The following is a 9955-nucleotide window of genomic DNA, read 5'->3' on the forward strand; positions in this document are numbered from 1 at the left end:
AGAATTAACAATGCTGTCTATTAAGTGTATGTATAATCTAACTGTTTCAATATGTCTTATTTAGCTACATGTCCAAAATGGCTGATTTTGGTCATCTTTCAGAGCCAAAATACTCCAAGACCCGTTTATTATTGTAAAACAACATATCTACTTGCAAAGTATAACTATATATACCCAATCAAAAAAAATATCAAGCTCGGCAAATAATGTTGGTGTCTGGTATATGCCACAACAAAATGGGGTAACCTGCATATTCAAATTTTCTCAATTTTACTGTCTAATTTGTAACTACTGACATATGATAGGATCTGGACTTATAAATAAGTAAAACAACAAATGGAAACGAATAATTAATGTTTCATTTAATACATTAAGAAAATAATCATACATAAATACAAATTATTCATTATAAATCTAGAGGCTCCCAGGAGCCGAAATAGATCGTATTGACAAATTGTGCACCTAAAACGATAAAAAACACATATTTCAAACGCAATCAATTTAAATTAGAAGTTAAACAATTCAGAATAAGTTCAGACTGTAAAAAAAAAGTTTCTTCTGACCACTTTTGCAATTTATTCTTATAATATATTGATATAGTTGTCGGATAGTAGCAGAAAACTGTGAAAATTTGTAAATTTACACATTTCAGGGACAATAGCTCATAGATGTTATGTCCAATTTTTCAGAAAAATTTTGGGTATTTAGATCTTGTCATGTTGATGGTTTTTATCAATATATATATATGTATATATATTAAAAAGTTTTTAAATTTTGTATACATATATATATATGTATGACACTTCTTCTAAAGTTATTAAGATGATGGTTTAAAAGTGAAAACTGTAAACAGATGATTTTAACAGACACTTAGTGATGGAAATTTTTTTATGACCCTTTGAGCCTAGTATGCTAACAAGGCAAGATTTGCCAGGTACCTATATCTATGTTGCTGCAATGTGGTCAATACAAACATGAAAATCATAAATGCTTCTAAAAAAAAATCCCATAACTAGACGAAAAACAAATTACTTAGTCTATATATACCAGTGCAAAATTTATAAAGAATTTTGAATGAAATTGGATAGCTGTTAAGATTACTGTACCTATAATGCTCTACATCACATCCTCGGAGATAACAGAATTAAAATAAGTCATATGAATCTTAAAATTTCAATAAAGTTGAATGTGTTTTTTATACTTGAACGGCTATAGGTTTTACTATAAAACAAGTGTACATTAACTTTCTTGTAAAAGAAAAACCATAACATTAAAATCTCCATAAATGATGAACTGTTCTTTTTTGAGACATCATCCCATGGAAGATTTAACTGATGTTTTAAAGTTGGAAAGTTTCTGTTGCTTGTTTGGTTGGTTGAAATTGTTTCTGTTAGAAGCATTATCAGTCTCCCAATCTGATGTTGACTGCTGTGAAAGTTCAGTTGTTGTTGACACTGACAGAAAGGTTAGCTGCGAGTCTAAATCTGAAAACCACAAAACATACATACATAAATCAGACTGTTAGTTTTCATATTTTTTCATTTTCTTATTTTGGGGCCTTTTATGGCTGAATATATATGCAGTATAGGTCTTGCTCATTGTTGAAGGCCATATGGCGTATGAAGACCTATAGCTTTACTTCTATGTCATTTGTTCTCATTGGCAATCATACCACATTTTTTTTTAATTTCATATATACCACTGACAGGAAATAAAATTGACAACTTTTACTGTAAGTGGATGCAGTTACAAAATTCTCCCAACTAAAGCCAAATCATTTTTGCAGAATAGTTATTATCCACTCCTTTTAAGCATGTCCAAATAGCCCTTAACATCTTTACAACAATAATAAAATGCTTCGCTGGGGCGCAGCTTGATACGACCGCAGAGGTCGAACCCTGAACAGTTGGGGCAAGTATGGACACAACATTCAAACTTGATACAGCTCTGAATTTGGATTGTTATTAAATATTTGACACAGCATAGGTTTCTGACACAGAAAGAATGTGGTCTAAGAACTTGAATTTTTTTTAATTTACCTATTATGGTCCAATGTCCAAAATCAAAATACATGGTTAGATTTAGCATATCAAAGAACCCCATATATTCAATTTTTGTTAAAATCAAACAAAGTTTAATTTTGGACCCCAACTTGGACAAACTTGAAAACTGGGCCCATAATCAAAAATTTAAACACATGTTTAGATTCAGCATATCAAAGAACCCCAAGAATTCAATTTTTGCTAAAATCAAACTAAGTTTAATTTTGGACCCTTTGGACCTTAATGTAGACCAATTTAAAAACAGGACTTAAAATTAAAAATCTAAATACACAGTTAAATTTGGAATATCAAAGAACCCCAATAATTCAATTTTTGATGAAATCAAACAAAGTTTAATTTTGGACCCTTTTGACCTCAATATGAACCAATTTGATAGCGGGGCCCACAAATAAAAAATCTAAATTCATGGTTAGATTCAGCATATCAAAGAACCCCATATATTCAATTTTTGTTGAAATCAAACAATTTTAATTTTGGACCCCAATTTGGACCAACTTGAAAACTGGGCCCATAATCAAAAATCTAAACACATGTTTAGATTCAGCATATCAAAGAACCCCAAGAATTCAATTTTTGTTAAAATCAAACTAAGTTTAATTTTGGACCCTTTGGACCTCAATGAAGACCAATTTAAAAAAACAGGACCCAAAATTAAAAATCTAAATACACGGTTAGATTTGGCATATCAAAGAACCCCAATAATTCAATTTTTGATGAAATCAAACAAAGTTTAATTTTGGACCCTTTTGACCTCAATATGAACCAATTTGATAGCGGGGCCCACAAATAAAAAATCTAAATACATGGTTAGATTCAGCATATCAAAGAACCTCATATATTCAATTTTTGTTGAAATCAAACAATTTTAATTTTGGACCCCAATTTGGACCAACTTGAAAACTGGGCCCATAATCAAAAATCTAAATACATGTTTAGATTCAGCATATCAAAGAACCCCATATATTCAATTTTTGTTGAAATCAAACAAAGTTTAATTTTGGACCCTTTCTTGGACCAATTTGAAAACTGAGCCCATAATCAAAAATCTAAACACATGTTTAGATTCAGCATATCAAAGAACCCCAAGAATTCAATTTTTGTTAAAATCCAACTAAGTTTAACTTTGGACCCTTTGGACCTTAATGTAGACCAATTTAAAAAACAGGACCCAAAATTAAAAATCTAAATACACGGTTAGATTTGGCATATCAAAGAACCCCAATAATTCAATTTTTGATGAAATCAAACAAAGTTTAATTTTGGACCCTTTTGACCTCAATATGAACCAATTTGATAACGGGGTCCACAAATAAAAAATCTAAATACATGGTTAGATTCAGCATATCAAAGAACCCCATTTATTCAATTTTTGTTGAAATCAAACAAAGTTTAATTTTGGACCCCAATTTGGACCAACTTGAAATCTGGGCCAAAAATCAAAAATCTAAATACATGTTTAGATTCAGCATATCAAAGAATCTCATATATTCAATTTTTGCTAAAATCAAACAAAGTTTAATTTTGGACCCTTTGGACCTTAATGTAGACCAATTTGAAAACTGGACCCAAAATTAAAAATCTAAATACACTGTTAGATTGGGCATAACAAATAAATAAATGTGATCAAAGATTTTACAAATCTAATGCGCCATACTGTGCAATTAAAGATTACTTCTTGAAATTTTTCAATATTTGAAATTTGAAAAAAAAATAATATTTGAAGAATAATTCTTTTTAATTTCTGAAATCTGAAATGAGAAAAAATTGACCCCCCACAATTTCTTTTTATTCCCCACCCCCCTTTTTTCCCCCAAAAAATTCTTTCCCTCAAGATATGGTCATAATCTCAATTCAAAAATGGAGTTGGCAACCATAATTACCCATTTAAATTTACCATAGTGCTAACTTAATCTATTTTATAATAGAATTAAAAATATAGTGTCAAATCTTTCTTATGGATTTTTTTGTAAAAAAAAAAGATGCAACATTTGCAGATATTTTTACTGGTCTTCCTTTATAAATATGCATTTCTTTAAACATAATTTAAAAGCAGTGTAAGGGAAGTAACCAAAACGTTGTATTTGGATTACCTCCCTTACACTGTTTTAAATTATCTTTATTGTTCATTAACCATTACTTTATACATAATTTAAAAGCAGTGTAAGGGAGATAATTTCAATGATGTATTTGATTTATCTCCCTTACACTGCTTTAAATTATGTTTTGTACTAAAGTATTTGTCCATTAACCAGGACAACCTTGTTTTTCCCCCTTTTTTGCCCCTAATTCCTAAACGGTTTGAGCCATAACCCCCCAAAGCAAGTCCTAACCATCCCTTTGTGGTATGGAAACTTGTAGCATAATTTCAGAGAGATCCATACACCGTTCCAGAGTTATTGTCTGGAAACTAAAAAATGCTTATTTTTGGCCCCTTTTTTGCCCCTAATTCCTTAACTGTTGGTACCATAACCCCCAAAATCAATCCCAACCTTCCTTTTGTGGTATTTAATCTTATGGTCAAATTTCAAAAAGATCCATTCACTTAAACTAAAGTTAGAGTGCGAAAACCAATGTGTCTTCGGACGACGACGACGACGCCAACGTCATACCAATATACGACCACAAATTTTTTTTGCGGTCGTATAAAAATTGCCTCCATTTGGTTTGGCATGTCAAATTACCTCTCAATATAATTTTACATTGAAAACAGACAATGGTGATAATTTGACCGCTTTTAGTGACAATCTATGAAATGGTGGCCATCTTTATATCTGTTCTCTGTATCAAAGTACAGCTAAATATCAATATTCTTTAAAATCAAACTCAACAAAATTGAAAATTTTACCCTTTATTTGCTGTGTCCATCTTTAAAAAAAAATTTCATTGTTTTGTTGGCATGTCAAAAGTGCTATAATTCCTTAATGTCAATTTTCATATAAGGCCATCTTCAAAATGTTTGCCATTTTGGAAGAAAAAACAACCTTACTTTGTTTAGCAAGTCAAACTAACACGACTATCCCTAATTAACAATTTTCATTAAATTAACCAGTGTTGAAATTTGTGCCATCCTTGGTGGCCATCTTGAAAATGTTTGACATCAAATTATCATCCACATATTGTACTTTTCTTTTCACTAAAGTTTCATTTAAAAAGATAACACCAGTTATCTCAGAAAAGCACAAATTTTGTGGAAGATGAAGAAAAAATGCAAGTTTGGACAGAACATTCAAGCTATAACAGCTCTAAATTTGTAATGGGATTAAATATTTGACAAAGAATAGGTTTCTAACACAGAATAAATATGGTATAAAGATAAAGTTTAATAGATTCAGCATATCAGAGAACCCCAAGATCAAATAAAGATTTAAAATTTAGTTTAATTTTGGACCCTTTGGACCCTCAATGTAAACCAATTTCATAATAGGGACCAAAAACTAAATACAGGTTAGATTCAGGCTGAATCAGCATCTTTAAAATTATTGTTGAAATCAAACACAGTTAAATTATGGACCCCATTTGAACCAACTTGAAAACTGGGACCAAAATCATAAATCTAAGTACATATTTATACTCAGAATATTTGATTATTTCTATTTATCATTCAAAGAACCCTAATTCATTGTAATTAGAGTTCAAGTTTTGTTAAAATTAAACTAAGTTAAAATTTGGACCCTTTGGACTTTAAAATGTGGACAAATTTGAAAACCGGACCAAAATTAAAAATCTAAATATAAAACATTTGCATTTTGTTTATCAAAAGAACCTCAAGAATTCAAGTTGTGTAGAAATAAGAAAAAAAATTTTGGACCATTTTGAAATCAATGTGAACCAATTTAAAATGGGGCCCAATTGCAACATCTTAAATTATTTAAATACATTGTTAGATTTAGCATATTAAGAACCCAAATAATGTATTTATTTTAATTTGTTCTTGTCCTAAACATGCATGAACTATTTGCCATTGGACATTAGCATTACCAACAACCAATCAATTAATCGAACAAGTGAAATATCTTCAAAAGTACCAATAAAAATCTCCCACTTTTATATTTGAAAAAGTAAAATCACAAAAATACTGAACTCCGAGGAAAATTCAAAAAGGAAAGTCCCCAGTCAAATGGCAAAATCAAAGTTCAAACACATCAAACGAATGGATAACAACTGTCATATTCCTGACTTGGTACAGGCATTTTCTTCTGTAGAAAATGGTGGATTGAACCTGGTTTTATAGCTAGATAATAAACCTCTCACTTGTATGACAGTCGCATCAAATTCCAGTATATTGACAACGATGCGGGAACAAAACAAACAGACACAATAGGTAAAATTGTCAAAAATAGGGGTACAGCAGTCAACATTGTGTTATCATCTTAATCACTATAAAAACAAACAAATGTAACGAAGAAGCACAAAAAGGCATACATCAAATTTAACATCCTCGTTTTGCTTATATTATACGATTTTATATATCTATGTAAAATCCACCCATAAAGGATGGAAGGTTTTAAGTACTGGCGTAAAATCGCGCGTTTGAAATTCGCACAGGTAGACATAAAATAATTTTGTCGTTCAAAGTATGACGGGATACATAAATACAGAGTCACGTAAAATGAATATCACAAAAAACAGACTTAACAGTAAAAGTAATACGTATTAATAAATAAAATAATTGAAATGGAATGTATGAACAGTTCATTAGTCATTGTTAGTTATTGAATGGAAACTATAGGAGCCGCCCAATATAGTATTACAAATTAAAATTAGCAAAGTGATTTTTCAATGGGAAAACCAAGTTAACAAAGACCTGTTTAATAAAACTGATGTACAAATGTATAACATGTAATTGTATAATTATGTTATCATATAAGTGATTACATATACTTTGTATGATTACCATGTTATACAAACAGAAAAATTAATATATAAGTTAATAATAACTTACCAATATCTTCTTCTATACATGTATTTAGTTTGACCTGGCTATTGTCACTTTTACAAAAATTCATCTTAATTGAGCATTGCTTGCATATATATAGCCCTACAAATAAAAAGTGTTAAACTATAAAATAATTCTTCAATTTTGTTTTACATGAAATAAAATATATCAGACAGGAAATTTAGGGTAGTGTAGCATCACTGTGCATGTAGTTTAAATGTATGTTTTTTCTTTTATATATAATAGGGCTCTATAAGTAATCTACATACATGTACATGTAGGGTCCTAAAATTGAACTTTACAAAAGTTTGCAATGCTTTTGATTTTTTTAGTCTCCATGGCCTATTAGTTCATTAAAAAAATATTATTCTCTGGATAAAGTTGTCTAGTGTTACATGTACAGTTTGTTGTATGTAAAACATGTATTTGTAGGAGGCTTTTCCACGAGATAAAAGTTTTTTTAGTAGACAAAGAGCTGAACAACTTCCAGTAAGAACTGAAAATATAACTTAGGGGAAGAGAATAAAAACCTGACCTGCTAAACGTTGATATTTTTAGATTTTGATTATTATCATGATTCTGGTCTATAAATTGATTTTTTAAAGCAGAAAATAAATATATTGTACCCTGGTTAATAGCTTGAAAATTAAAATTCTGTCCTAAGCTGACAAGGACATAAATATTTTGACCATTCTAACCCTCCTCCTTGCTTTTTTAATCAAATGGTCCCAAGACAGAACAATGTATATACGGATATATATTAATTGCTTGCACTTTGCCATAGGAAATAAATAAGATGTCTTAGAAACAGGTCAGGTGTAAAAGAATATTCACATGCCCCTTTAACACCCCCCCCCCCCCCCCTCCCCACTTTTTTTAATCTAGCTAATGTATCAATTGTTGGTCCCCTAATTTCAGATTGACTATATGGAACAAATGAAAATTGATTGTAAGATTTGTACCTGTTCCTACTGGAATAACTCGTCCTGTATACAGCCTGTTTTGAAAGGGTGAAGATCCTTGGTCAGCTTTGGCTTTGCTGGAAGAGGGTTGGACGAGATGTTGACATCTTGCTTGACTATCATGTCAATGAATTCCATAAAAGTCCCTGTACTTCGAGCATATTCAAAGACAAGATGATGTAACAACCATGGGAAAATAAACCACTCCTTGTCTTATATAAAATAAGGAGTCCTGTTGGAAATTCTACACCATAGTTTTCAGTATTATTCAGACTTCCTAAATGTAGATGAATGGTAGTCTGTATCTGTATGAATATGTTTGGTTACCAAAGCTGGTTTCAATACCACGGTAGAGAGAGTGTTGTTGATTTATTGATGGTGCGCCAGAGCAGTTTTGACACTCTCAATCTCAATTTTGGTGCAAGCAAGGTGGTTCCACTCGCTCATTTTTTTTTTTACGAAGAATGATTTAGAATACTTGTTTTGCTCGTTGAAATCTAAAAACACTTTTTGCTGTTCATGGACTTATTTTTCCAATCAATATTTTTCATGTTTATTCACTAAATTATTGTCATGATTGTCAAATTTCTTGGCAGTAATTATTTTTTTTGGAAATGCTATTTTGGTCATTAGTGCATTCAGATATCTTAAATAGTTTGTAATATGTAGATGTATAAGACTGGGATAGCCCACATGCTCATCCTATATTATTAACGTCACAAACTTCACTGTAAACATTTGTCTGCCAAACCACCACTGGGAGCTGACATGTTTGAGATCTTACCCAAGGGAGATAAGTCAATGGAAGAGCATAAAAGATGGACTCCCTGGTTTCAGACAATTTATTGATTTTTGGACTTGCAGTACAAATACGTCTGATTTCATTTTCCAGACAAATTGATTTTACTTGTTCGAATGATTTTATGAGCCATTTTAGTACCAATTGTGTTTAGAATTTAATTAAAATCAAAATCAAAATGTGTCAATTTGGGACTAAAATCACCATTCTTCCAAGGCATAAATTAACATATAATAGTCATTTGCCAAGCTTAATATTTTGTTTTGATATAAAACATACCCCATAGTTAAAACCGATATAAGTTGCAAACAAATCCGGAATGGGTCTTGCAAGATAGAAGCGAATGAAAACCACGTAAATTCATGTATGAAAAACCCCGCCTTTGTGTCCCTGCTCCTGGCAATGTGCCAAATCGTTTAAATTTCCATTTGTATTGATCATAACATAGTAAAATGGATGAGTTTCAGCTGACATTACTCTAAAAACTCAACTACCCCATTTAATATGCTTCTGGGTCATTCTTAAAAGGCATAAAAAAGTTGGATTTTTCCTTGGTTTCATTATGAATTTACAGAATTATGCAAATGAGGCTGTTACTAAAAATAGATACGATTCTGGGAAAAATTAAGTGGTCAAATTCTTTTATTTTATGTCAAGGATTAAGATGATGTATAATAATTTGTCAAGTTGTGATTGTCGATTTGGACGATTTTCTGAATATTGCATGGTTTTCTGGCGGATTGGCTCTTAAAACTAATTTCAGAAGCTTATAATACCGTAGATGCTGTAAACAGTAAGGTGTTAATGACCTCTCTAGAAGAGAGGAAAAGTGAACTAAGCGAAGAGTTCGCAAAAGTGGGAACTATAAGATGAAATTTGGACGTCTTACCTTCTCTGATTCAGGTGGACAATATGTAGGGGTTAACTTTCCAGTAAATGAAGACAATAGAGAAGGGATCTTAAAGAGAAATAATCTTACTATCCGAGTTAAACAGAGATTGATTGATTGATTGTTGGTTGCTTAACGACCAGTGGCAAATATTTCATGCATATTCAGGACGAGAACAAATTAACAATAAATACAATAGGTAGGCTCTGTAATAGGGGCGTCTGGGATTAAGGTCGTAGAAATTTAGACTGCCACGGGAAATGGGGGTATATTGGATAGGGACAGAAATTTAGCCTTGCAACAGGT

The 9955-nt window shown here is 31.2% G+C and overlaps 1 long non-coding RNA gene across 1 annotated transcript; it reads right to left on the bottom strand.

Annotated features, from left to right (window-relative positions):
- Positions 1–344: 344 nt before the first annotated feature.
- Positions 345–9505, bottom strand: LOC127717239 (uncharacterized). The gene is made up of 3 exons (XR_007989155.1): positions 7962–9505; positions 7006–7101; positions 345–1484 (listed from the first exon to the last, which is right to left on the bottom strand). It is a non-coding gene; the product is annotated as an uncharacterized LOC127717239 (long non-coding RNA).
- Between the last annotated feature and the right edge of the window lie 450 nt (positions 9506–9955).

Source organism: Mytilus californianus, unplaced genomic scaffold, assembly GCF_021869535.1.
Source record: "Mytilus californianus isolate M0D057914Y unplaced genomic scaffold, xbMytCali1.0.p SCAF_91, whole genome shotgun sequence".
NCBI classification, from domain to species: Eukaryota; Metazoa; Mollusca; class Bivalvia; order Mytilida; family Mytilidae; genus Mytilus; species Mytilus californianus.